This window comes from Dreissena polymorpha, chromosome 12 (genome assembly GCF_020536995.1).
Source record: "Dreissena polymorpha isolate Duluth1 chromosome 12, UMN_Dpol_1.0, whole genome shotgun sequence".
Classification (NCBI taxonomy): domain Eukaryota; kingdom Metazoa; phylum Mollusca; class Bivalvia; order Myida; family Dreissenidae; genus Dreissena; species Dreissena polymorpha.
The window spans coordinates 56,187,565-56,213,750 of NC_068366.1; the positions used below are offsets into that span (position 1 = coordinate 56,187,565).

General features: G+C 37.0%; 1 long non-coding RNA gene across 3 annotated transcripts; it reads left to right on the top strand.

Annotated features, from left to right (window-relative positions):
* Positions 1 to 9,570: 9,570 nt before the first annotated feature.
* LOC127853583 (uncharacterized) lies at positions 9,571 to 25,337 on the top strand. Of its 3 annotated transcripts, none has more exons than XR_008036670.1 (7): positions 9,571 to 9,878; positions 12,394 to 12,455; positions 14,969 to 15,030; positions 17,545 to 17,606; positions 20,121 to 20,182; positions 22,697 to 22,758; positions 25,273 to 25,337. It is a non-coding gene; the product is annotated as an uncharacterized LOC127853583 (long non-coding RNA). The 3 variants fall into 3 exon arrangements; XR_008036672.1 differs by lacking the exon at positions 9,571 to 9,878 and adding an exon at positions 9,887 to 11,617; XR_008036671.1 differs by lacking the exon at positions 12,394 to 12,455.
* Positions 25,338 to 26,186: the final 849 nt, after the last annotated feature.

A 26,186-nucleotide genomic window follows, 5' to 3' on the forward strand; every position in this document is an offset into this window, starting at 1 on the left:
ACCAACACCAACATCATTATTTCAAACTTATACTTGGTCTTGCACTTCTCACGGGCAATAGGTATCAGCTGTTCATGCCAAAAATAAGACACCATCACCACCAACATCATTATTTCAAACTTATACTTGGTCTTGCACTTCTCACAGGCAATAAATATCAGCTGTTCAAGCCAAAGATAAGACACAACCACCACCATCATTATTTTTTAAAATTATACTTGGTCTTGCACTTCTCACAGCCATACATATCAGCTGTTCAAGCCAATTATGTAATACACAGCCACCACCAACATCATAATTTCAAAATTATATTTGGTCTTGCACTTCTCACGGCCATACATATCCGCTGTTCAAGCCAAATATAAGACACCACCGCCACCAACATCATTATTTCAAACTAATACTTGGTCTTGCACTTCTCACGGGCAATAGGTATCAGCTGTTCAAGCCAAAGATAAGACACAACCACCATCAACATCATTATTTCAAAATTATACTTGGTCTTGCACTTCTCACGGGCAATACATATCCGCTGTTCAAGCCAAATGTAAGACACCACTGCCACCAACATCATTATTTCAAACTAATACTTGGTCTTGCACTTCTCACGGGTAATAGGTATCAGCTGTTCAAGCCAAAGATAAAACACCACCGCCACCAACATCATTATTTCAAACTAATACTTGGTCTTGCACTTCTCACGGGCAATAGGTATCAGCTGTTCAAGCCAAAGATTAGACACAACCACCATCAACATCGATATTTCAAAACTATACTTGGTCTTGCACTTCTCACGGGCAATACATATCCGATGTTCAAGCCAAATATAAGACACCACTGCCACCAACATCATTATTTCAAACTAATACTTGGTCTTGCACTTCTCACAGGCCATACATATCAGCTGTTCTAGACAAAGAGAAGACACCACCAACACCAACATCATTATTTCAAACTAATACTTGGTCTTGCACTTCTCACAGGCAATAGGTATCAGCTGTTCAAGCCAATTATATAAGTCGCTACCACCACCAACATCATTATTTCTATCAAATACTTGGTCTTGCATTTCTCACAGGCCATACATATTAACTGGTCAAACCAAATATAAGACTCAACCACAACCTATTTCATGATTTTAGGCAATTACTTGGTCTTGTACTTCTCATGGGCAATAGGTATAGGTATAAGCTGGTAAAGCCAAAAATATAACACCACCACCACACACATATTAGTTCAAACAAATACTTGGTCTTGCACTTTTCACGGGCAATACATATCAGCTGGTTATCCAAAAATAAGACACTAACACCGCCAACATCATTATTTCAAACAAATACTTGGTCTTGCAAAACATATACTTGTTCTTGCACTTCTTATGGGCAATACATATCAGCTGGTCAAGCCTCACATAAGACACAACCTCAATCAACATCATGATTTTATTAATAACTTGGTTTTGCACTTCTCACGGGTAATACATATCAGCTGGTCAAGCCAAATATATGACACAACCACAACCAATTTCATGATTTTAGACAATTACTTGGTCTTGCACTTCTCACGGGCAATAGGTATCAGCTGTTCAAGCCAAAGATAAGAAACAACCACCACCAACATCATTATTTCTAACAAATACTTGGTCTTGCACTTCTCACTGGCAATACATATCAGCTGGTCGAGCCAAAGATAAGACACCACCGCCACCAACATCATTATTTCTAACAAATACTTGGTTTTGCACTTCTCACGGGCAATACATATCAGCTGGTTAAGCAAAAGATAAGACACCACCGCCACCAACATCATTATTTCTAACAAATACTTGGTTTTGCTCTTCTCACGGGCCATGCATATCGGCTGTTCAAGAAAAAGAGAAGACACCACCAACACCAACATCATTATTTCAAACTAATACTTGGTCTTGCACTTCTCACGAGCAATAGGCATCAGCTATTTAAGCCAATTATATAAGACACAACCACAACCAACATCATTATTTCTAACAAATACTTGGTCTTGCACTTCTCACGGGCCATACATATTAACTGGTCAAACCAAATATAAGACTCAACCACAACCTATTTCATGATTTCCAACAATAACTTGGTCTTGTACTTCTCATGGGCAATAGGTAAATAAGCAGGTCAAGCCAAAAATAAGACACCACCACCATAAACATATTATTTCAAACAAATACTTGGTCTTGCACTTTTCACGGGCAATACATATCAGCTGGTCAGCCAAATATAAGACACCAACACCGCCAACATCAGTATTTCAAACGAATACTTGGTCTTGCAAAACATTTACTTGGTCTTGCACTGTTCACATGCCATACATATCAGCTAGTCAAGCCTCACATAAGACACAACCTCAATCAACATCATGATTTTATTAATTAATTGGTTTAGCACTTCTCAAGGGTAATACATATCAGCTGGTCAAGCCAAATATATGACACAACCACAACCAATTTCATGATTTTAGACAATTGCTTGGTCTTGCACTTCTCACGGGCAAAACATAACAGCTGTTAAAGCCAATTATATAAGACACAACCACCACCAACATCATTATTTCTAACATATACTTGGTCTTGCACTTCTCACGGGCAATACATATCAGCTGGTCAAGCCAAAAATAACACACAATCACCACCAACATCTTTATTTCAAACAAATACTTGGTTTTGCACTTCTCACAGGCCATACATATAAGCTGGTCTAGCCAAATATAAGACACAACCACAACCAATTTCATGATTTTAGACAATGACTTGGTCTTGCACTTCTCCTGGGCAAAACATAACAGCTGTTCAAGCCAATAATATAAGACACAACCACCACCAACATCATTATTTCTAACAAATACTTGATCTTGCACTTCTCACGGGCAATACATATCAGCTGGTCAAGCCAAAAATAAGACACCAACACCACTAACATCATTATTTCAAACAAATACTTAGTCTTGCACTCCTCATGGGCCATACCTATCAGCTGGTCAAGCCAAATATAAGAAACAACCACAACTAATTTCATGATTTTAGACAATTACCTGGTCTTGCGCTTCTCATGGGCAATACGTATCAGCTGGTCAAGCCTCACATAAGAGTAAAAAGACACAACCTCAATCTACATCATGATTTTATTAATTACTTGGTCTTGTACTTTTCATGGGTAATACATATCTTATGTTCAAGCCAACTATAAGAAACGGCTGCCACCAACATCATTATCAGACAATTAGTTGGTCTGGCACATTTCTAATGAAAGTAAGTATCAGTTGGTCAAGCACAATTTAATACAAAACCACCATCATCCTTAATTCAGGCAACAACTTTGTCTCTCACTTCTGATCCATTATAAGTATCAGCAGGTCAAGCCAAATATAGGTCACAACCACAACCAACATAACTTTATTTCAGACAATTACTTGGTCTTGAACTTTTCGGGGGGCAATTTGTATCAGCTTAGTCAAGCCAAATATAAAACAGAACCACCAGCATCAATATGTCAGACAAATAATTGGTCTTGCATTTCTGACTGGCAATTCCTATCAGCTGGTCAAGCCAAAGATAAGACACATTAACAATGCCAACATCATTTTTCCAGCCAATTACTTGGTATTGCACTTCTCACTGGCAATAAGTATAAGATAATTATGGCAAATTAAGACAAAACCACCACCAATTATATTTTTTTACACAAATGATTGTTTTTGCACTTCTAACGTGCAATAAGTATTAGCTTTTTAAGCCAAATATAAGACACAACCACCATTAATATCATTATTTCAGACAATTACTAGGTTCTGCACTTCTCAAGGACAATTATTATCAGCTGGTAATGCCAGTTTGTATGTTGGTTTTGCAAATCTAAAAGGCAAATATTTTTGCAAGCAATGAAAAATATAATACACTGCTACCAAGTTACCAATATCATTATTTCAGTCAATATTAAAGTGAGTCTTACATTAATCAAATGTAATTATATATTATAATAAATGTATTACTAGCTATAGACAATACATACAACACATCACCACAATTATAATTTGAAACAATATTTTGGAAATAAAAAAAGTGGGAAAAAGCTAGAAATAGCCATTAGAAATATAAAATATTTCCAACACCAGCACAATTATTTTTGGTTAATAACTTGACAAATGATGAAATAACTGTAAATGTATTACACAATAAAACAATGTTCACTTTTTGGTTCCCATATCTTAAGTAATTTTGGCAGGATTTAAATTTTTTTTTACCAAGATAACAAATCATTATAATTCAATCTAAACACTTACAGACACTTAATACCTTAAGAATTAACCATAATTTCTACATATAAGCGTTCACAGAATGTGCGATATCTAAACGTTTTAAGTACACTTGTGGTAACACTTCAGTATAAACATATTCATAAAAATTTGGGTCCGGTTGTAAGCACATTGATTTTAAACAGTGACCGTTTTAACCTGTCAGGCCGTTTTACCTCGGGACCGTTTCATTTTTACCAGCAATAATTTTCACCATTAATGTCCGGAAATAACAACAATCCGAACAGTAGTTTTTTGCATTCTTGATGTAAAAAGTCATTTTGTACTTTTAATATTAACAAAACTACTACAAATTCAAATTAAATAAGTGCTACTTGTATCGGACATCGGTCTTAATGTTTTCACGGTCAGCGGGTTTGTAATTCTCACGGAGGTAACGTGAGAAATGCAAGACTTCCGGTTTATCTTAAGAAATTCACGGTCTTGCAATTCTCACGCGACACCGGGTCAAACAAGCTGGCCTAGCGAGATAAAATGTACAATACGGCTGAATTCATGCGAAGTTTACATGATAATCTTGACAAATTTGTTTGCAAACAATATCAAGATACGGTAAAGTATATTTTATCTAATTTATAGATATTAAAGTATTTAGCATTTGACGAATGTGTGCTAAAACACGATCTTCAAGAGCAATATGAAAGAATTTCTTCATTCGATCTTGAGTAATCGATTAATGTATAAACCATAGCAAACACATTCCCCGTGTAAAACTCTTTGCAAACTATGGAACGCCAACGCTCCCTTCTGATGGCACTGGTCTTTATGTTCTGTGCATTTACTAAGTTGTTTTGTGTAAACTACATTTTGTCCTGTAGAAACATCATTTTGTTCTGTACATTTTTTCATTATGCTATGTGCATTTGCAATATCGTTTTGTACTAACGACATTTTGTTATATAATTATAACAAATTATATAATTTTAATTATTAATTATAATAATTAAATTATAATTACAAATTATAATAATTATGTTCAAATTACATACATCAATTAATAATTCACTTATCACTGGAGAGTGAGAGTGCTCTAATTACAAGTTATAATGTGACATGGAATACAACAACAACAACAAAGTTACATGTTACATACATGGTTAATAACAACATGTAACGAGCAAAGTACACTCAGTTGTTAGTATAAACTATAGTACTTCTTAACAAATCATGTGATAATAAACAATTTGAAATTGTTTTCTCTTTTTTTGAAACCCGTTATAAAATAGATTGCTAACTTTCTAAGTGTCGTTTTCTTATTACTATTTAGGAGTTTAATAAATTTAAACATACTAGGTCGCTTGTAATAGAATTCTGGAATATATTCAATTCTTTCTTCTAGGTATTGCGGACATATTAGTATGAAATGGTACTCACCTTCTCACACTAACATACTTAAGTGGCCTTTGGTGATAAGATATTATATTTAGAAAATGAGGTAGATATTCCACCGGCTTAACCGATGGGAAATCTTTTTAAAATCATGCGTCAATATGGGTTTTTACGTTATCGATTTTGAAACTGCGTGAACGTGTGCATGTTTAAAGACACAAATCGCATAATAACATCAGAAGAAAAATATCCTATCACATATATATCCTCAAACCGAGCATGTTTTTATATACTTTCATTACGTTCATTTCATTACGACGCACTCGATATTGTACCTTCGTTTAAATTGCAGCAAACGTGCACAGCTTTCTTTAACCATGAAGAATAGAAAACGCAAACATCATCATTGAAATCATCAGAAGCATCATCAGGAACGTCAATACCTCTTCCATCATCCTATCATTAGCCGCAGCACCATCATAATCATCATCATAATCATCATCATCACAACCACCTCCATCATCATCATCATCATCATCATCATCATCATCATCATCATCATCATCATCATCATCATCATCATCATCATCATCATCATCACCACCACCATCACCCTCATAATGCTCATACTCGTCGTCCCTATTATCAGCATAAACACCAACCATATGACCATTTTTAGCATATATACCAACGTCATCAGCATTAGCATCATCAACATCTCATCACCTTAAATATCGTCAGTATTAACATCATCACCAGCAGCAGCAACTGCAGAAGACAGCTGCATGGACTGCGAATCAAATTCGGTGCTGAGGAAAATTTATATGTTGTACTACTTCATGGATTTTATTAAAGCATTTAAATGATCAAGTTAATTTATCAAATGTCGAACGACACCACGACTTTTTCATTTCTGAAACCGGATAAAGAAACGATTATGATTACATGCGCATCAATTGTGGTAGATTTAATCACACTTATTTTTTTTAATGAAATAATACTTATGAATTTGTTCTTCATCTCATGAATGAATTGCATTGTTACTGAAACATTTTGTTCCGAATCACTAGGCTAAATGTAAAATGTGTTTGCTTTAAGTCATTTTGCTTAAGATTTTATTGGATATGTAAAATGAAGAAAAAAATATATCGGTATTTTCCTTCTTGCAAAAGCGTGTTATCCAAGTGTTAAAAAATTTAAAATCGTTTGGATTATATACGGAAGTTCATTATTTTAGGTATCTACACACGGACTTGTCATAACGTAATCACACCGTTAAGAACTTTATATTTGCCAATATCTCAAGTTATTGAAATACATTTGCATTGAATGTGCATAAAAAGACATTTTTTTCTTGCAGTGTGTGCCGATATCTAAATGTATAAGAATAAATCATTGAAAACGTCTGAAATCGATAACAAAAGTTCATGTTGCGTGCGCCATAATCGTACAGCACACGCGGAATATTAAACAAGAACACTGACTTTTTAAATAAAGCCCAAGTCTCACTATTTCCGGTAGAGCCCCGGTCCATCCCGGTTTGCTAACGCCGGTCGACCGGCGAGAACCGGGATGATTCGTAGAATCTTTTTAACGCTGTCATATTTTTTCCGGTGCCTCCCCGGTTGAAGACGGTCAACAACCCGGCACAGTCCCAGTCAAACCCGGACTAGCTACGGTTTATCCCGGTGAAGCCCCGGCAGAGCCCCGGTTGTCGCCGGTAATGCCCAGGTAAAGCCCCGGTAAAAGCCGACAAGGTCCCGGTATACCGTAACTCCTACGGCACTCACCGGGGCTATACCGACATCAGATCCCGGCAGAGCTACGGCAACGCCCCGGTTTAACCCCGGTCGTCGCCGGTAATGCCCAGGCGGAGCCCCGGTGAATGTCGGTGGCGTCCTGGCAGAGCACCGGTTTACCTTGGTACCATAGATATACCGGGACTCTGCCGGAATTCACCGGGGCTCCACCGGCAAAAACCAGGGCGTTGTCGTAGCTCTGACGGGGTCTGTATTGGCCCCTGTGGAGCTACGGTGCCGTCCCGGTTGTTCTCGGTGCAGTCCCGGTTGTTGCCGGTGCCGCGCCGGTCGTTGACGGTTCTTCCCGATGACTCCCGGTCCATCCCGGAGGTATTAAACATTTTAATATTTTCCCAGTGGAGCCCCGGTTATTCCCGGTCGTCCCCGGTTCATCTCGGTCGTTCCCGGTTCATCCCGATACAGCCCCAGTTCATCCCGGTAGATCCTGGATCACGTACCAGGGCTCCACCGGCATCATAGTGAGACTGGACCTTTAAGTAATTCTGGTGTATTTCACATTGCCATAAGCGTTAGATTTTTTTTTCAAAAAGCAGGTCTTACCTGTGTGTTTACATCCTTAAACGTTTCATTGGGAACCCAACAAAGTCACGTGATCCTGATGCGTGCACTCTGTGATGTCAATCAGTAACGACAATGTGTGTATTTAATTCAGGTTAAATGTAAAATATTAAGCACATGAATGATTTTTTTTAATACAGACATACCGGTATTGTGTTCAAGTGCTGCAATTTTAAGTTCACCATAAAAAGAATATAATACGTAAATAGTCATCAAATAAAGACGCTTTAACAACTGAATGACTCAGTCTCATACTACAGTCAACCAATTTAGAATCAACCGGCAAAAAACGTTAATTCTATTGACCACAATAATTTCTTTCGGGGTTTAGTGTCAATGTGAGAAGATGTTAAAATAAAGGGTAACATTTATTTTGTATAACAGGTTAGGCCAGGCGGCATAAGCAGTTTTTTTGGTCAAAAATAGCCAATTAAAGTTCACCCTTCGGAAAATTATTTAAAATCATTCAACTTACAGAATTAGTATTTCAAAACATTGCCATGGCATTTGTTTTCAATCAGCAAAAAGTTTATTTGAAAAATTAAAGTCTTCTATATCCATATGCATATTTCAAAACATAACTCATTCAATCAGTTCCGGTTCACTTTTTGCCGCATTTATCCCCCCTGTAAGCATAATACAAAAGCTTCCTTGCTACAACTGTGTTAATTTATTCCTTTACCTAATGTATACCTTAGACACTTATCATTGTGTTTTTATTGGGGCATTATGGAAAAATAAATACAAATGAATCGCAACTGCTGATTATCCGGAACTGGTTTACAAACTGTATGTGTCAACTCGGTAGAGTTCAATATAGTGTTTAGTTGTGAGCGTTAGCTCACACTAATGTAGACTGTAGAGACGCAGTTTTGCAAGCCAGTTTGCTTTTAACTACGCTAGGAACAATAACTGCTAGTCAGTCTGCTGTTTGCTAAGCTAGGAACGATAACCACTGCCTGTCTTCACTACCTGTATGCAAAATTATGCAGATGACGAATGCTAGATGCGTCTGCTCTACTACTGCAGTGTGCATAACAGCTTGAAAGACGACATTGGCCGTTCTAGTGTTTATCATTGAAATCGGTACATATTGGCTGCTTTCAGGGAAAACGGGACTTAATGCATGTCAAATAAGATTAGCCTGTGCACACTGATTAGCCTGTGCAATGTTTTTCGTTTAAAGACAGTTTCTGTTACTGGAATGAAAATAAAGCATATGCATAAATCCTGTTTTCCCAAAATGAAGCTTGAATGATCTTTTTGATTAATGATTTGAAAGCAAAAACCACATTTCTTAGCAAAAGAGAAGAAAATTAGTGCATTAAATGCATGAATTCAGATTATTTGACCTGGAATAGTTGTTTTTCAAGTTGACCCCCCACCCTTGTATAGCCGAATAAGGGCTAAATTGCTTTCCGACTTAAATTCAAAGGCATTTTGGTTGACCATGTAGCGTTATTGTGCTACAAGAAGTCAGAATTCAACGCCAAGGACTCCGCAATCCAGTAACGCAACAATAGCTTGTGCGTAAAGCATGAACATTCAAACGGAGCCCCATTTCACCGTTACATGGAATGGCGGACATTTTTACAGTTTTGACAGTGCAACAGATGCTTAACTGAGCCAGCTTTCATATTTAGTACAATCATGCATATTTCAAGCTTTATCACCTCATATTATTCATAGAAATACACTTAAAATACATAAATGCATGTTTTTTTCTTCATTTTATATCTATTTCTATTGGGTATTTTGACTTTTTCAGGTAGAGGAATGTCTGCGACTAAGCCGAGGGCCACTGGATAAGGGTTGTTGATGGTAAAACAGGTAATATTACTAATTTATTATCATGTACACAGGCAAATAAGCATATTTATGATGCTTAAGGTGTGAAATACTGTCCTAATCAGTTTTGTGGTCACTCAAACTCTTGCTGTCGTGCAATTCCCATGCAGTTTGTATCGATTATTCCGCGTCCTGACACGTAAAGCTCGTGCTCTGTTGGCAGCAGAAGTTGGCACTCAACATGTTTATCCTTGTTCCTGAGCATGTATGCAGCACAGCTGAGTTGATTTGCTACTTGTTACCCTACAATTAGCTTGTGTTTGGTACTGTTTTCTCACAATATGCTTACAGTCATGGTTCCGGCTTGAGAAGATGTCGCGTCCAACTTAAACATAGGATTGTTGTAGCGAGTGTCCCCTTCATCGTTTACATTAGAGGGATCTTTTTGACAAAATTTGGCACTTTCGGCAACCAGTTTTGTTTTTTATTTGGTAAATGCTTCTCTCATTCAGTGATTTAAGGGCAGTATTGACTTTATTTGCTTGTCTTTGCATACAGAGGTGACATGGATCAATGATGTTTGTTGTGTTGAGAATTCTGCGGGAAGCTGTGTCCCCAAAAGAAGTACTAGAAACCCCTTTCAGGCAGCCTGCATTGATCTGAGCTGCCTTTCTGCCCCTGTTACTACATGGAACCTCATTTCTGAGCTTAAAATGCTTGCCTACATATATGTATCTTGTTCATTTTAACCTTTCCGTCCATTCTATACCCCCGAAATGAGCATTTTTTCTTTCGCTTGGTTATGAATCCCCATTTTTTACCCAGATTGCCACCATAAAAACAGTCAAAAGTACTTATTTTGTGCCAAAAATATGAAATTTTGTATTCTATTGAACCTCTAAATGAGAGCTGGTAATGCATATTGACCATCTGCTGCAGTTTAAAGGCACCCATGACATTAAATGCTAGGATATATCATTGGCCTCTGGCAAATAAATGGGCTCCGAGCGACAAGGCGCGTTTCAAGATTTCACACTTTTATTGGTGCTAAACAACAAGTTATTGGAAGCTTATTGATTTCTTCTCTTCAAAGTATCTTTGATCTCTCATTTGTACTAATTTGTTTATTTTCTTGGATGAAATTGGATTTTCTTTGCTTTGAAATTGACATTTTTGGGGTGATTTAAAAAAAAAACCCACAAAATTGACATTATCAAAATTGCTTAGAGTGAAAATATCTAACAAAGTCATTCTTTCACCACCCCGCATAAGCCCCACGTGCATGTCCATTTGGTTTGTTTTGGTATTTTGTTGCAGATATTGAACTTAGCACATTTAAATCTTAAAGGGACATTTAAGCTTTAACAGGCCTAAAATCGCCTTCTTTGGACCGAAAACACCCGCGTGTGAAAATATGAAAAAAAATGGCCAAATGGACAGATAATCCAGCCAAACTTATTATATGTGTGCAATATGAATAGGAAGATAAGAATATGCAAGAAAAACACATTTTAATCAGAAGATATTTTTCCTTTAGGTTACAATATACTAAATCTTTTTGGAGTGCAATGCTATACTCTCTAAAAACATGAACATCATTTATTTGAAGACACGGTTCTCTGTAGGGTCACTTGCCATGACTTTATTTGAGTATATTTCTGTGTGCATGTGGCAGGGAAAACATTGTTGTTTACTAGAAATTCACTCTTTTATCTGAAGATTGGAGACTACATAAGACTTTGACAGATGGCGGGAAACCCTCATGAACTGGATAGAAGCCGGTAAATAGATGGCCGTAAAACAGTGACTTTTGATTCGTGACGAGTTCTTTCTTACATATCGCGTGACCTATCTTTTTTATTGCTTAAATCAATTCGGCTTGGAATGCTCTTCGAGAAAAGGTATGGTTATGAGGGTCTCTATGCGCAAAAGTTTGACTTTATTTTTCGTTAAAGTTATTGCTTTTACATTGAATTTGTGTAGGAAATCTTTTACTATATTGTAACCTAAACTAGCTTTATGTGAAAAATGTAATATCATCTGCAAGTGCAAAATATGACTGGAAAAGCTGATTTTTGGTCATTTCTTAGCAAAAGAGAAGAAAATTAGTGCATTAAATGCATGAATTCAGATTATTTGACCTGGAATAGTTGTTTTTCAAGTTGACCCCCCACCCTTGTATAGCCGAATAAGGGCTAAATTGCTTTCCGACTTAAATTCAAAGGCATTTTGGTTGACCATGTAGCGTTATTGTGCTACAAGAAGTCAGAATTCAACGCCAAGGACTCCGCAATCCAGTAACGCAACAATAGCTTGTGCGTAAAGCATGAACATTCAAACGGAGCCCCATTTCACCGTTACATGGAATGGCGGACATTTTTACAGTTTTGACAGTGCAACAGATGCTTAACTGAGCCAGCTTTCATATTTAGTACAATCATGCATATTTCAAGCTTTATCACCTCATATTATTCATAGAAATACACTTAAAATACATAAATGCATGTTTTTTTCTTCATTTTATATCTATTTCTATTGGGTATTTTGACTTTTTCAGGTAGAGGAATGTCTGCGACTAAGCCGAGGGCCACTGGATAAGGGTTGTTGATGGTAAAACAGGTAATATTACTAATTTATTATCATGTACACAGGCAAATAAGCATATTTATGATGCTTAAGGTGTGAAATACTGTCCTAATCAGTTTTGTGGTCACTCAAACTCTTGCTGTCGTGCAATTCCCATGCAGTTTGTATCGATTATTCCGCGTCCTGACACGTAAAGCTCGTGCTCTGTTGGCAGCAGAAGTTGGCACTCAACATGTTTATCCTTGTTCCTGAGCATGTATGCAGCACAGCTGAGTTGATTTGCTACTTGTTACCCTACAATTAGCTTGTGTTTGGTACTGTTTTCTCACAATATGCTTACAGTCATGGTTCCGGCTTGAGAAGATGTCGCGTCCAACTTAAACATAGGATTGTTGTAGCGAGTGTCCCCTTCATCGTTTACATTAGAGGGATCTTTTTGACAAAATTTGGCACTTTCGGCAACCAGTTTTGTTTTTTATTTGGTAAATGCTTCTCTCATTCAGTGATTTAAGGGCAGTATTGACTTTATTTGCTTGTCTTTGCATACAGAGGTGACATGGATCAATGATGTTTGTTGTGTTGAGAATTCTGCGGGAAGCTGTGTCCCCAAAAGAAGTACTAGAAACCCCTTTCAGGCAGCCTGCATTGATCTGAGCTGCCTTTCTGCCCCTGTTACTACATGGAACCTCATTTCTGAGCTTAAAATGCTTGCCTACATATATGTATCTTGTTCATTTTAACCTTTCCGTCCATTCTATACCCCCGAAATGAGCATTTTTTCTTTCGCTTGGTTATGAATCCCCATTTTTTACCCAGATTGCCACCATAAAAACAGTCAAAAGTACTTATTTTGTGCCAAAAATATGAAATTTTGTATTCTATTGAACCTCTAAATGAGAGCTGGTAATGCATATTGACCATCTGCTGCAGTTTAAAGGCACCCATGACATTAAATGCTAGGATATATCATTGGCCTCTGGCAAATAAATGGGCTCCGAGCGACAAGGCGCGTTTCAAGATTTCACACTTTTATTGGTGCTAAACAACAAGTTATTGGAAGCTTATTGATTTCTTCTCTTCAAAGTATCTTTGATCTCTCATTTGTACTAATTTGTTTATTTTCTTGGATGAAATTGGATTTTCTTTGCTTTGAAATTGACATTTTTGGGGTGATTTAAAAAAAAAACCCACAAAATTGACATTATCAAAATTGCTTAGAGTGAAAATATCTAACAAAGTCATTCTTTCACCACCCCGCATAAGCCCCACGTGCATGTCCATTTGGTTTGTTTTGGTATTTTGTTGCAGATATTGAACTTAGCACATTTAAATCTTAAAGGGACATTTAAGCTTTAACAGGCCTAAAATCGCCTTCTTTGGACCGAAAACACCCGCGTGTGAAAATATGAAAAAAAATGGCCAAATGGACAGATAATCCAGCCAAACTTATTATGTGTGTGCAATATGAATAGGAAGATAAGAATATGCAAGAAAAACACATTTTAATCAGAAGATATTTTTCCTTTAGGTTACAATATACTAAATCTTTTTGGAGTGCAATGCTATACTCTCTAAAAACATGAACATCATTTATTTGAAGACACGGTTCTCTGTAGGGTCACTTGCCATGACTTTATTTGAGTATATTTCTGTGTGCATGTGGCAGGGAAAACATTGTTGTTTACTAGAAATTCACTCTTTTATCTGAAGATTGGAGACTACATAAGACTTTGACAGATGGCGGGAAACCCTCATGAACTGGATAGAAGCCGGTAAATAGATGGCCGTAAAACAGTGACTTTTGATTCGTGACGAGTTCTTTCTTACATATCGCGTGACCTATCTTTTTTATTGCTTAAATCAATTCGGCTTGGAATGCTCTTCGAGAAAAGGTATGGTTATGAGGGTCTCTATGCGCAAAAGTTTGACTTTATTTTTCGTTAAAGTTATTGCTTTTACATTGAATTTGTGTAGGAAATCTTTTACTATATTGTAACCTAAACTAGCTTTATGTGAAAAATGTAATATCATCTGCAAGTGCAAAATATGACTGGAAAGCTGATTTTTGGTCATTTCTTAGCAAAAGAGAAGAAAATTAGTGCATTAAATGCATGAATTCAGATTATTTGACCTGGAATAGTTGTTTTTCAAGTTGACCCCCCACCCTTGTATAGCCGAATAAGGGCTAAATTGCTTTCCGACTTAAATTCAAAGGCATTTTGGTTGACCGTGTAGCGTTATTGTGCTACAAGAAGTCAGAATTCAACGCCAAGGACTCCGCAATCCAGTAACGCAACAATAGCTTGTGCGTAAAGCATGAACATTCAAACGGAGCCCCATTTCACCTTACATGGAATGGCGGACATTTTTACAGTTTTGACAGTGCAACAGATGCTTAACTGAGCCAGCTTTCATATTTAGTACAATCATGCATATTTCAAGCTTTATCACCTCATATTATTCATAGAAATACACTTAAAATACATAAATGCATGTTTTTTTCTTCATTTTATATCTATTTCTATTGGGTATTTTGACTTTTTCAGGTAGAGGAATGTCTGCGACTAAGCCGAGGGCCACTGGATAAGGGTTGTTGATGGTAAAACAGGTAATAATACTAATTTATTATCATGTACACAGGCAAATAAGCATATTTATGATGCTTAAGGTGTGAAATACTGTCCTAATCAGTTTTGTGGTCACTCAAACTCTTGCTGTCGTGCAATTCCCATGCAGTTTGTATCGATTATTCCGCGTCCTGACACGTAAAGCTCGTGCTCTGTTGGCAGCAGAAGTTGGCACTCAACATGTTTATCCTTGTTCCTGAGCATGTATGCAGCACAGCTGAGTTGATTTGCTACTTGTTACCCTACAATTAGCTTGTGTTTGGTACTGTTTTCTCACAATATGCTTACAGTCATGGTTCCGGCTTGAGAAGATGTCGCGTCCAACTTAAACATAGGATTGTTGTAGCGAGTGTCCCCTTCATCGTTTACATTAGAGGGATCTTTTTGACAAAATTTGGCACTTTCAGCAACCAGTTTTGTTTTTTATTTGGTAAATGCTTCTCTCATTCAGTGATTTAAGGGCAGTATTGACTTTATTTGCTTGTCTTTGCATACAGAGGTGACATGGATCAATGATGTTTGTTGTGTTGAGAATTCTGCGGGAAGCTGTGTCCCCAAAAGAAGTACTAGAAACCCCTTTCAGGCAGCCTGCATTGATCTGAGCTGCCTTTCTGCCCCTGTTACTACATGGAACCTCATTTCTAAGCTTAAAATGCTTGCCTACATATATGTATCTTGTTCATTTTAACCTTTCCGTCCATTCTATACCCCCAAAATGAGCATTTTTTCTTTCGCTTGGTTATGAATCCCCATTTTTTACCCAGATTGCCACCATAAAAATAGTCAAAAGTACTTATTTTGTGCCAAAAATATGAAATTTTGTATTCTATTGAACCTCTAAATGAGAGCTGGCAATGCATATTGACCATCTGCTGCAGTTTAAAGGCACCCATGACATTAAATGCTAGGATATATCATTGGCCTCTGGCAAATAAATGGGCTCCGAGCGACAAGGCGCGTTTCAAGATTTCACACTTTTATTGGTGCTAAACAACAAGTTATTGGAAGCTTATTGATTTCTTCTCTTCAAAGTATCTTTGATCTCTCATTTGTACTAATTTGTTTATTTTCTTGGATGAAATTGGATTTTCTTTGCTTTGAAATTGACATTTTTGGGGTGATTTAAAAAAAAAAACCCACAAAATTGACATTATCAAAATTGCTTAGAGTGAAAATATCTAACAAAGTCATTCTTTCACCACCCCGCATAAGCCCCACGTGCATGTCCATTTGGTTTGTTTTGGTATTTTGTTGCAGATATTGAACTTAGCACATTTAAATCTTAAAGGGACATTTAAGCTTTAACAGGCCTAAAATCGCCTTCTTTGGACCGAAAACACCCGCGTGTGAAAATATGAAAAAAAATGGCCAAATGGACAGATAATCCAGCCAAACTTATTATGTGTGTGCAATATGAATAGGAAGATAAGAATATGCAAGAAAAACACATTTTAATCAGAAGATATTTTTCCTTTAGGTTACAATATACTAAATCTTTTTGGAGTGCAATGCTATACTCTCTAAAAACATGAACATCATTTATTTGAAGACACGGTTCTCTGTAGGGTCACTTGCCATGACTTTATTTGAGTATATTTCTGTGTGCATGTGGCAGGGAAAACATTGTTGTTTACTAGAAATTCACTCTTTTATCTGAAGATTGGAGACTACATAAGACTTTGACAGATGGCGGGAAACCCTCATGAACTGGATAGAAGCCGGTAAATAGATGGCCGTAAAACAGTGACTTTTGATTCGTGACGAGTTCTTTCTTACATATCGCGTGACCTATCTTTTTTATTGCTTAAATCAATTCGGCTTGGAATGCTCTTCGAGAAAAGGTATGGTTATGAGGGTCTCTATGCGCAAAAGTTTGACTTTATTTTTCGTTAAAGTTATTGCTTTTACATTGAATTTGTGTAGGAAATCTTTTACTATATTGTAACCTAAACTAGCTTTATGTGAAAAATGTAATATCATCTGCAAGTGCAAAATATGACTGGGAAAGCTGATTTTTGGTCATTTCTTAGCAAAAGAGAAGAAAATTAGTGCATTAAATGCATGAATTCAGATTATTTGACCTGGAATAGTTGTTTTTCAAGTTGACCCCCCACCCTTGTATAGCCGAATAAGGGCTAAATTGCTTTCCGACTTAAATTCAAAGGCATTTTGGTTGACCGTGTAGCGTTATTGTGCTACAAGAAGTCAGAATTCAACGCCAAGGACTCCGCAATCCAGTAACGCAACAATAGCTTGTGCGTAAAGCATGAACATTCAAACGGAGCCCCATTTCACCTACATGGAATGGCGGACATTTTTACAGTTTTGACAGTGCAACAGATGCTTAACTGAGCCAGCTTTCATATTTAGTACAATCATGCATATTTCAAGCTTTATCACCTCATATTATTCATAGAAATACACTTAAAATACATAAATGCATGTTTTTTTCTTCATTTTATATCTATTTCTATTGGGTATTTTGACTTTTTCAGGTAGAGGAATGTCTGCGACTAAGCCGAGGGCCACTGGATAAGGGTTGTTGATGGTAAAACAGGTAATAATTACTAATTTATTATCATGTACACAGGCAAATAAGCATATTTATGATGCTTAAGGTGTGAAATACTGTCCTAATCAGTTTTGTGGTCACTCAAACTCTTGCTGTCGTGCAATTCCCATGCAGTTTGTATCGATTATTCCGCGTCCTGACACGTAAAGCTCGTGCTCTGTTGGCAGCAGAAGTTGGCACTCAACATGTTTATCCTTGTTCCTGAGCATGTATGCAGCACAGCTGAGTTGATTTGCTACTTGTTACCCTACAATTAGCTTGTGTTTGGTACTGTTTTCTCACAATATGCTTACAGTCATGGTTCCGGCTTGAGAAGATGTCGCGTCCAACTTAAACATAGGATTGTTGTAGCGAGTGTCCCCTTCATCGTTTACATTAGAGGGATCTTTTTGACAAAATTTGGCACTTTCAGCAACCAGTTTTGTTTTTTATTTGGTAAATGCTTCTCTCATTCAGTGATTTAAGGGCAGTATTGACTTTATTTGCTTGTCTTTGCATACAGAGGTGACATGGATCAATGATGTTTGTTGTGTTGAGAATTCTGCGGGAAGCTGTGTCCCCAAAAGAAGTACTAGAAACCCCTTTCAGGCAGCCTGCATTGATCTGAGCTGCCTTTCTGCCCCTGTTACTACATGGAACCTCATTTCTAAGCTTAAAATGCTTGCCTACATATATGTATCTTGTTCATTTTAACCTTTCCGTCCATTCTATACCCCCAAAATGAGCATTTTTTCTTTCGCTTGGTTATGAATCCCCATTTTTTACCCAGATTGCCACCATAAAAATAGTCAAAAGTACTTATTTTGTGCCAAAAATATGAAATTTTGTATTCTATTGAACCTCTAAATGAGAGCTGGCAATGCATATTGACCATCTGCTGCAGTTTAAAGGCACCCATGACATTAAATGCTAGGATATATCATTGGCCTCTGGCAAATAAATGGGCTCCGAGCGACAAGGCGCGTTTCAAGATTTCACACTTTTATTGGTGCTAAACAACAAGTTATTGGAAGCTTATTGATTTCTTCTCTTCAAAGTATCTTTGATCTCTCATTTGTACTAATTTGTTTATTTTCTTGGATGAAATTGGATTTTCTTTGCTTTGAAATTGACATTTTTGGGGTGATTTAAAAAAAAAACCCACAAAATTGACATTATCAAAATTGCTTAGAGTGAAAATATCTAACAAAGTCATTCTTTCACCACCCCGCATAAGCCCCACGTGCATGTCCATTTGGTTTGTTTTGGTATTTTGTTGCAGATATTGAACTTAGCACATTTAAATCTTAAAGGGACATTTAAGCTTTAACAGGCCTAAAATCGCCTTCTTTGGACCGAAAACACCCGCGTGTGAAAATATGAAAAAAAATGGCCAAATGGACAGATAATCCAGCCAAACTTATTATGTGTGTGCAATATGAATAGGAAGATAAGAATATGCAAGAAAAACACATTTTAATCAGAAGATATTTTTCCTTTAGGTTACAATATACTAAATCTTTTTGGAGTGCAATGCTATACTCTCTAAAAACATGAACATCATTTATTTGAAGACACGGTTCTCTGTAGGGTCACTTGCCATGACTTTATTTGAGTATATTTCTGTGTGCATGTGGCAGGGAAAACATTGTTGTTTACTAGAAATTCACTCTTTTATCTGAAGATTGGAGACTACATAAGACTTTGACAGATGGCGGGAAACCCTCATGAACTGGATAGAAGCCGGTAAATAGATGGCCGTAAAACAGTGACTTTTGATTCGTGACGAGTTCTTTCTTACATATCGCGTGACCTATCTTTTTTATTGCTTAAATCAATTCGGCTTGGAATGCTCTTCGAGAAAAGGTATGGTTATGAGGGTCTCTATGCGCAAAAGTTTGACTTTATTTTTCGTTAAAGTTATTGCTTTTACATTGAATTTGTGTAGGAAATCTTTTACTATATTGTAACCTAAACTAGCTTTATGTGAAAAATGTAATATCATCTGCAAGTGCAAAATATGACTGGGAAAGCTGATTTTTGGTCATTTCTTAGCAAAAGAGAAGAAAATTAGTGCATTAAATGCATGAATTCAGATTATTTGACCTGGAATAGTTGTTTTTCAAGTTGACCCCCCACCCTTGTATAGCCGAATAAGGGCTAAATTGCTTTCCGACTTAAATTCAAAGGCATTTTGGTTGACCGTGTAGCGTTATTGTGCTACAAGAAGTCAGAATTCAACGCCAAGGACTCCGCAATCCAGTAACGCAACAATAGCTTGTGCGTAAAGCATGAACATTCAAACGGAGCCCCATTTCACCTACATGGAATGGCGGACATTTTTACAGTTTTGACAGTGCAACAGATGCTTAACTGAGCCAGCTTTCATATTTAGTACAATCATGCATATTTCAAGCTTTATCACCTCATATTATTCATAGAAATACACTTAAAATACATAAATGCATGTTTTTTTCTTCATTTTATATCTATTTCTATTGGGTATTTTGACTTTTTCAGGTAGAGGAATGTCTGCGACTAAGCCGAGGGCCACTGGATAAGGGTTGTTGATGGTAAAACAGGTAATAATACTAATTTATTATCATGTACACAGGCAAATAAGCATATTTATGATGCTTAAGGTGTGAAATACTGTCCTAATCAGTTTTGTGGTCACTCAAACTCTTGCTGTCGTGCAATTCCCATGCAGTTTGTATCGATTATTCCGCGTCCTGACACGTAAAGCTCGTGCTCTGTTGGCAGCAGAAGTTGGCACTCAACATGTTTATCCTTGTTCCTGAGCATGTATGCAGCACAGCTGAGTTGATTTGCTACTTGTTACCCTACAATTAGCTTGTGTTTGGTACTGTTTTCTCACAATATGCTTACAGTCATGGTTCCGGCTTGAGAAGATGTCGCGTCCAACTTAAACATAGGATTGTTGTAGCGAGTGTCCCCTTCATCGTTTACATTAGAGGGATCTTTTTGACAAAATTTGGCACTTTCAGCAACCAGTTTTGTTTTTTATTTGGTAAATGCTTCTCTCATTCAGTGATTTAAGGGCAGTATTGACTTTATTTGCTTGTCTTTGCATACAGAGGTGACATGGATCAATGATGTTTGTTGTGTTGAGAATTCTGCGGGAAGCTGTGTCCCCAAAAGAAGTACTAGAAACCCCTTTCAGGCAGCCTGCATTGATCTGAGCTGCCTTTCTGCCCCTGTTACTACATGGAACCTCATTTCTAAGCTTAAAATGCTTGCCTACATATATGTATCTTGTTCATTTTAACCTTTCCGTCCATTCTATACCCCCAAAATGAGCATTTTTTCTTTCGCTTGGTTATGAATCCCCATTTTTTACCCAGATTGCCACCATAAAAATAGTCAAAAGTACTTATTTTGTGCCAAAAATATGAAATTTTGTATTCTATTGAACCTCTAAATGAGAGCTGGCAATGCATATTGACCATCTGCTGCAGTTTAAAGGCACCCATGACATTAAATGCTAGGATATATCATTGGCCTCTGGCAAATAAATGGGCTCCGAGCGACAAGGCGCGTTTCAAGATTTCACACTTTTATTGGTGCTAAACAACAAGTTATTGGAAGCTTATTGATTTCTTCTCTTCAAAGTATCTTTGATCTCTCATTTGTACTAATTTGTTTATTTTCTTGGATGAAATTGGATTTTCTTTGCTTTGAAATTGACATTTTTGGGGTGATTTAAAAAAAAAAACCCACAAAATTGACATTATCAAAATTGCTTAGAGTGAAAATATCTAACAAAGTCATTCTTTCACCACCCCGCATAAGCCCCACGTGCATGTCCATTTGGTTTGTTTTGGTATTTTGTTGCAGATATTGAACTTAGCACATTTAAATCTTAAAGGGACATTTAAGCTTTAACAGGCCTAAAATCGCCTTCTTTGGACCGAAAACACCCGCGTGTGAAAATATGAAAAAAAATGGCCAAATGGACAGATAATCCAGCCAAACTTATTATGTGTGTGCAATATGAATAGGAAGATAAGAATATGCAAGAAAAACACATTTTAATCAGAAGATATTTTTCCTTTAGGTTACAATATACTAAATCTTTTTGGAGTGCAATGCTATACTCTCTAAAAACATGAACATCATTTATTTGAAGACACGGTTCTCTGTAGGGTCACTTGCCATGACTTTATTTGAGTATATTTCTGTGTGCATGTGGCAGGGAAAACATTGTTGTTTACTAGAAATTCACTCTTTTATCTGAAGATTGGAGACTACATAAGACTTTGACAGATGGCGGGAAACCCTCATGAACTGGATAGAAGCCGGTAAATAGATGGCCGTAAAACAGTGACTTTTGATTCGTGACGAGTTCTTTCTTACATATCGCGTGACCTATCTTTTTTATTGCTTAAATCAATTCGGCTTGGAATGCTCTTCGAGAAAAGGTATGGTTATGAGGGTCTCTATGCGCAAAAGTTTGACTTTATTTTTCGTTAAAGTTATTGCTTTTACATTGAATTTGTGTAGGAAATCTTTTACTATATTGTAACCTAAACTAGCTTTATGTGAAAAATGTAATATCATCTGCAAGTGCAAAATATGACTGGGAAAGCTGATTTTTGGTCATTTCTTAGCAAAAGAGAAGAAAATTAGTGCATTAAATGCATGAATTCAGATTATTTGACCTGGAATAGTTGTTTTTCAAGTTGACCCCCCACCCTTGTATAGCCGAATAAGGGCTAAATTGCTTTCCGACTTAAATTCAAAGGCATTTTGGTTGACCGTGTAGCGTTATTGTGCTACAAGAAGTCAGAATTCAACGCCAAGGACTCCGCAATCCAGTAACGCAACAATAGCTTGTGCGTAAAGCATGAACATTCAAACGGAGCCCCATTTCACCTACATGGAATGGCGGACATTTTTACAGTTTTGACAGTGCAACAGATGCTTAACTGAGCCAGCTTTCATATTTAGTACAATCATGCATATTTCAAGCTTTATCACCTCATATTATTCATAGAAATACACTTAAAATACATAAATGCATGTTTTTTTCTTCATTTTATATCTATTTCTATTGGGTATTTTGACTTTTTCAGGTAGAGGAATGTCTGCGACTAAGCCGAGGGCCACTGGATAAGGGTTGTTGATGGTAAAACAGGTAATAATACTAATTTATTATCATGTACACAGGCAAATAAGCATATTTATGATGCTTAAGGTGTGAAATACTGTCCTAATCAGTTTTGTGGTCACTCAAACTCTTGCTGTCGTGCAATTCCCATGCAGTTTGTATCGATTATTCCGCGTCCTGACACGTAAAGCTCGTGCTCTGTTGGCAGCAGAAGTTGGCACTCAACATGTTTATCCTTGTTCCTGAGCATGTATGCAGCACAGCTGAGTTGATTTGCTACTTGTTACCCTACAATTAGCTTGTGTTTGGTACTGTTTTCTCACAATATGCTTACAGTCATGGTTCCGGCTTGAGAAGATGTCGCGTCCAACTTAAACATAGGATTGTTGTAGCGAGTGTCCCCTTCATCGTTTACATTAGAGGGATCTTTTTGACAAAATTTGGCACTTTCAGCAACCAGTTTTGTTTTTTATTTGGTAAATGCTTCTCTCATTCAGTGATTTAAGGGCAGTATTGACTTTATTTGCTTGTCTTTGCATACAGAGGTGACATGGATCAATGATGTTTGTTGTGTTGAGAATTCTGCGGGAAGCTGTGTCCCCAAAAGAAGTACTAGAAACCCCTTTCAGGCAGCCTGCATTGATCTGAGCTGCCTTTCTGCCCCTGTTACTACATGGAACCTCATTTCTAAGCTTAAAATGCTTGCCTACATATATGTATCTTGTTCATTTTAACCTTTCCGTCCATTCTATACCCCCAAAATGAGCATTTTTTCTTTCGCTTGGTTATGAATCCCCATTTTTTACCCAGATTGCCACCATAAAAATAGTCAAAAGTACTTATTTTGTGCCAAAAATATGAAATTTTGTATTCTATTGAACCTCTAAATGAGAGCTGGCAATGCATATTGACCATCTGCTGCAGTTTAAAGGCACCCATGACATTAAATGCTAGGATATATCATTGGCCTCTGGCAAATAAATGGGCTCCGAGCGACAAGGCGCGTTTCAAGATTTCACACTTTTATTGGTGCTAAACAACAAGTTATTGGAAGCTTATTGATTTCTTCTCTTCAAAGTATCTTTGATCTCTCATTTGTACTAATTTGTTTATTTTCTTGGATGAAATTGGATTTTCTTTGCTTTGAAATTGACATTTTTGGGGTGATTTAAAAAAAAAACCCACAAAATTGACATTATCAAAATTGCTTAGAGTGAAAATATCTAACAAAGTCATTCTTTCACCACCCCGCATAAGCCCCACGTGCATGTCCATTTGGTTTGTTTTGGTATTTTGTTGCAGATATTGAACTTAGCACATTTAAATCTTAAAGGGACATTTAAGCTTTAACAGGCCTAAAATCGCCTTCTTTGGACCGAAAACACCCGCGTGTGAAAATATGAAAAAAAATGGCCAAATGGACAGATAATCCAGCCAAACTTATTATGTGTGTGCAATATGAATAGGAAGATAAGAATATGCAAGAAAAACACATTTTAATCAGAAGATATTTTTCCTTTAGGTTACAATATACTAAATCTTTTTGGAGTGCAATGCTATACTCTCTAAAAACATGAACATCATTTATTTGAAGACACGGTTCTCTGTAGGGTCACTTGCCATGACTTTATTTGAGTATATTTCTGTGTGCATGTGGCAGGGAAAACATTGTTGTTTACTAGAAATTCACTCTTTTATCTGAAGATTGGAGACTACATAAGACTTTGACAGATGGCGGGAAACCCTCATGAACTGGATAGAAGCCGGTAAATAGATGGCCGTAAAACAGTGACTTTTGATTCGTGACGAGTTCTTTCTTACATATCGCGTGACCTATCTTTTTTATTGCTTAAATCAATTCGGCTTGGAATGCTCTTCGAGAAAAGGTATGGTTATGAGGGTCTCTATGCGCAAAAGTTTGACTTTATTTTTCGTTAAAGTTATTGCTTTTACATTGAATTTGTGTAGGAAATCTTTTACTATATTGTAACCTAAACTAGCTTTATGTGAAAAATGTAATATCATCTGCAAGTGCAAAATATGACTGGAAAAGCTGATTTTTGGTCATTTCTTAGCAAAAGAGAAGAAAATTAGTGCATTAAATGCATGAATTCAGATTATTTGACCTGGAATAGTTGTTTTTCAAGTTGACCCCCCCACCCTTGTATAGCCGAATAAGGGCTAAATTGCTTTCCGACTTAAATTCAAAGGCATTTTGGTTGACCATGTAGCGTTATTGTGCTACAAGAAGTCAGAATTCAACGCCAAGGACTCCGCAATCCAGTAACGCAACAATAGCTTGTGCGTAAAGCATGAACATTCAAACGGAGCCCCATTTCACCGTACATGGAATGGCGGACATTTTTACAGTTTTGACAGTGCAACAGATGCTTAACTGAGCCAGCTTTCATATTTAGTACAATCATGCATATTTCAAGCTTTATCACCTCATATTATTCATAGAAATACACTTAAAATACATAATGCATGTTTTTTTCTTCATTTTATATCTATTTCTATTGGGTATTTTGACTTTTTCAGGTAGAGGAATGTCTGCGACTAAGCCGAGGGCCACTGGATAAGGGTTGTTGATGGTAAAACAGGTAATATATACTAATTTATTATCATGTACACAGGCAAATAAGCATATTTATGATGCTTAAGGTGTGAAATACTGTCCTAATCAGTTTTGTGGTCACTCTCAAACTCTTGCTGTCGTGCAATTCCCATGCAGTTTGTATCGATTATTCCGCGGTCCTGACACGTAAAGCTTCGTGCTCTGTTGGCAGCAGAAGTTGGCACTCAACAGGTTTATCCTTGTTCCTGAGCATGTATGCAGCACAGCTGAGTTGATTTGCTACTGTTACCTACAATTAGCTTGTGTTTGGTTACTGTTTCTCACAATATGCTTACAGTCATGGTTCCGGCTTGAGAAGATGTCGCGTCCAACTTAAACATAGGATTGTTGTAGCGAGTGTCCCCTTCATCGTTTACATTAGAGGGATCTTTTTGACAAAATTTGGCACTTTCAGCAACCAGTTTTGTTTTTATTTGGTAAATGCTTCTCTCATTCAGTGATTTAAGGGCAGTATTGACTTTATTTGCTTGTCTTTGCATACAGAGGTGACATGGATCAATGATGTTTGTTGTGTTGAGAATTCTGCGGGAAGCTGTGTCCCCCAAAAGAAGTACTAGAAACCCCTTCAGAAGCAGCCTGCTTGATCTGAGCTGCCTTTCTGCCCTGTTACTACATGGAACCTCATTTCTGAGCTTAAAATGCTTGCCTACATATATGTATCTTGTTCATTTTAACCTTTCCGTCCATTCTATACCCCGAAATGAGCATTTTTTCTTTCGCTTGGTTATGAATCCCCATTTTTACCAGATTGCCACCATAAAAACAGTCAAAAGGACTTATTTTGTGGCCAAAATATGAAATTTTGTATTCTATTGAA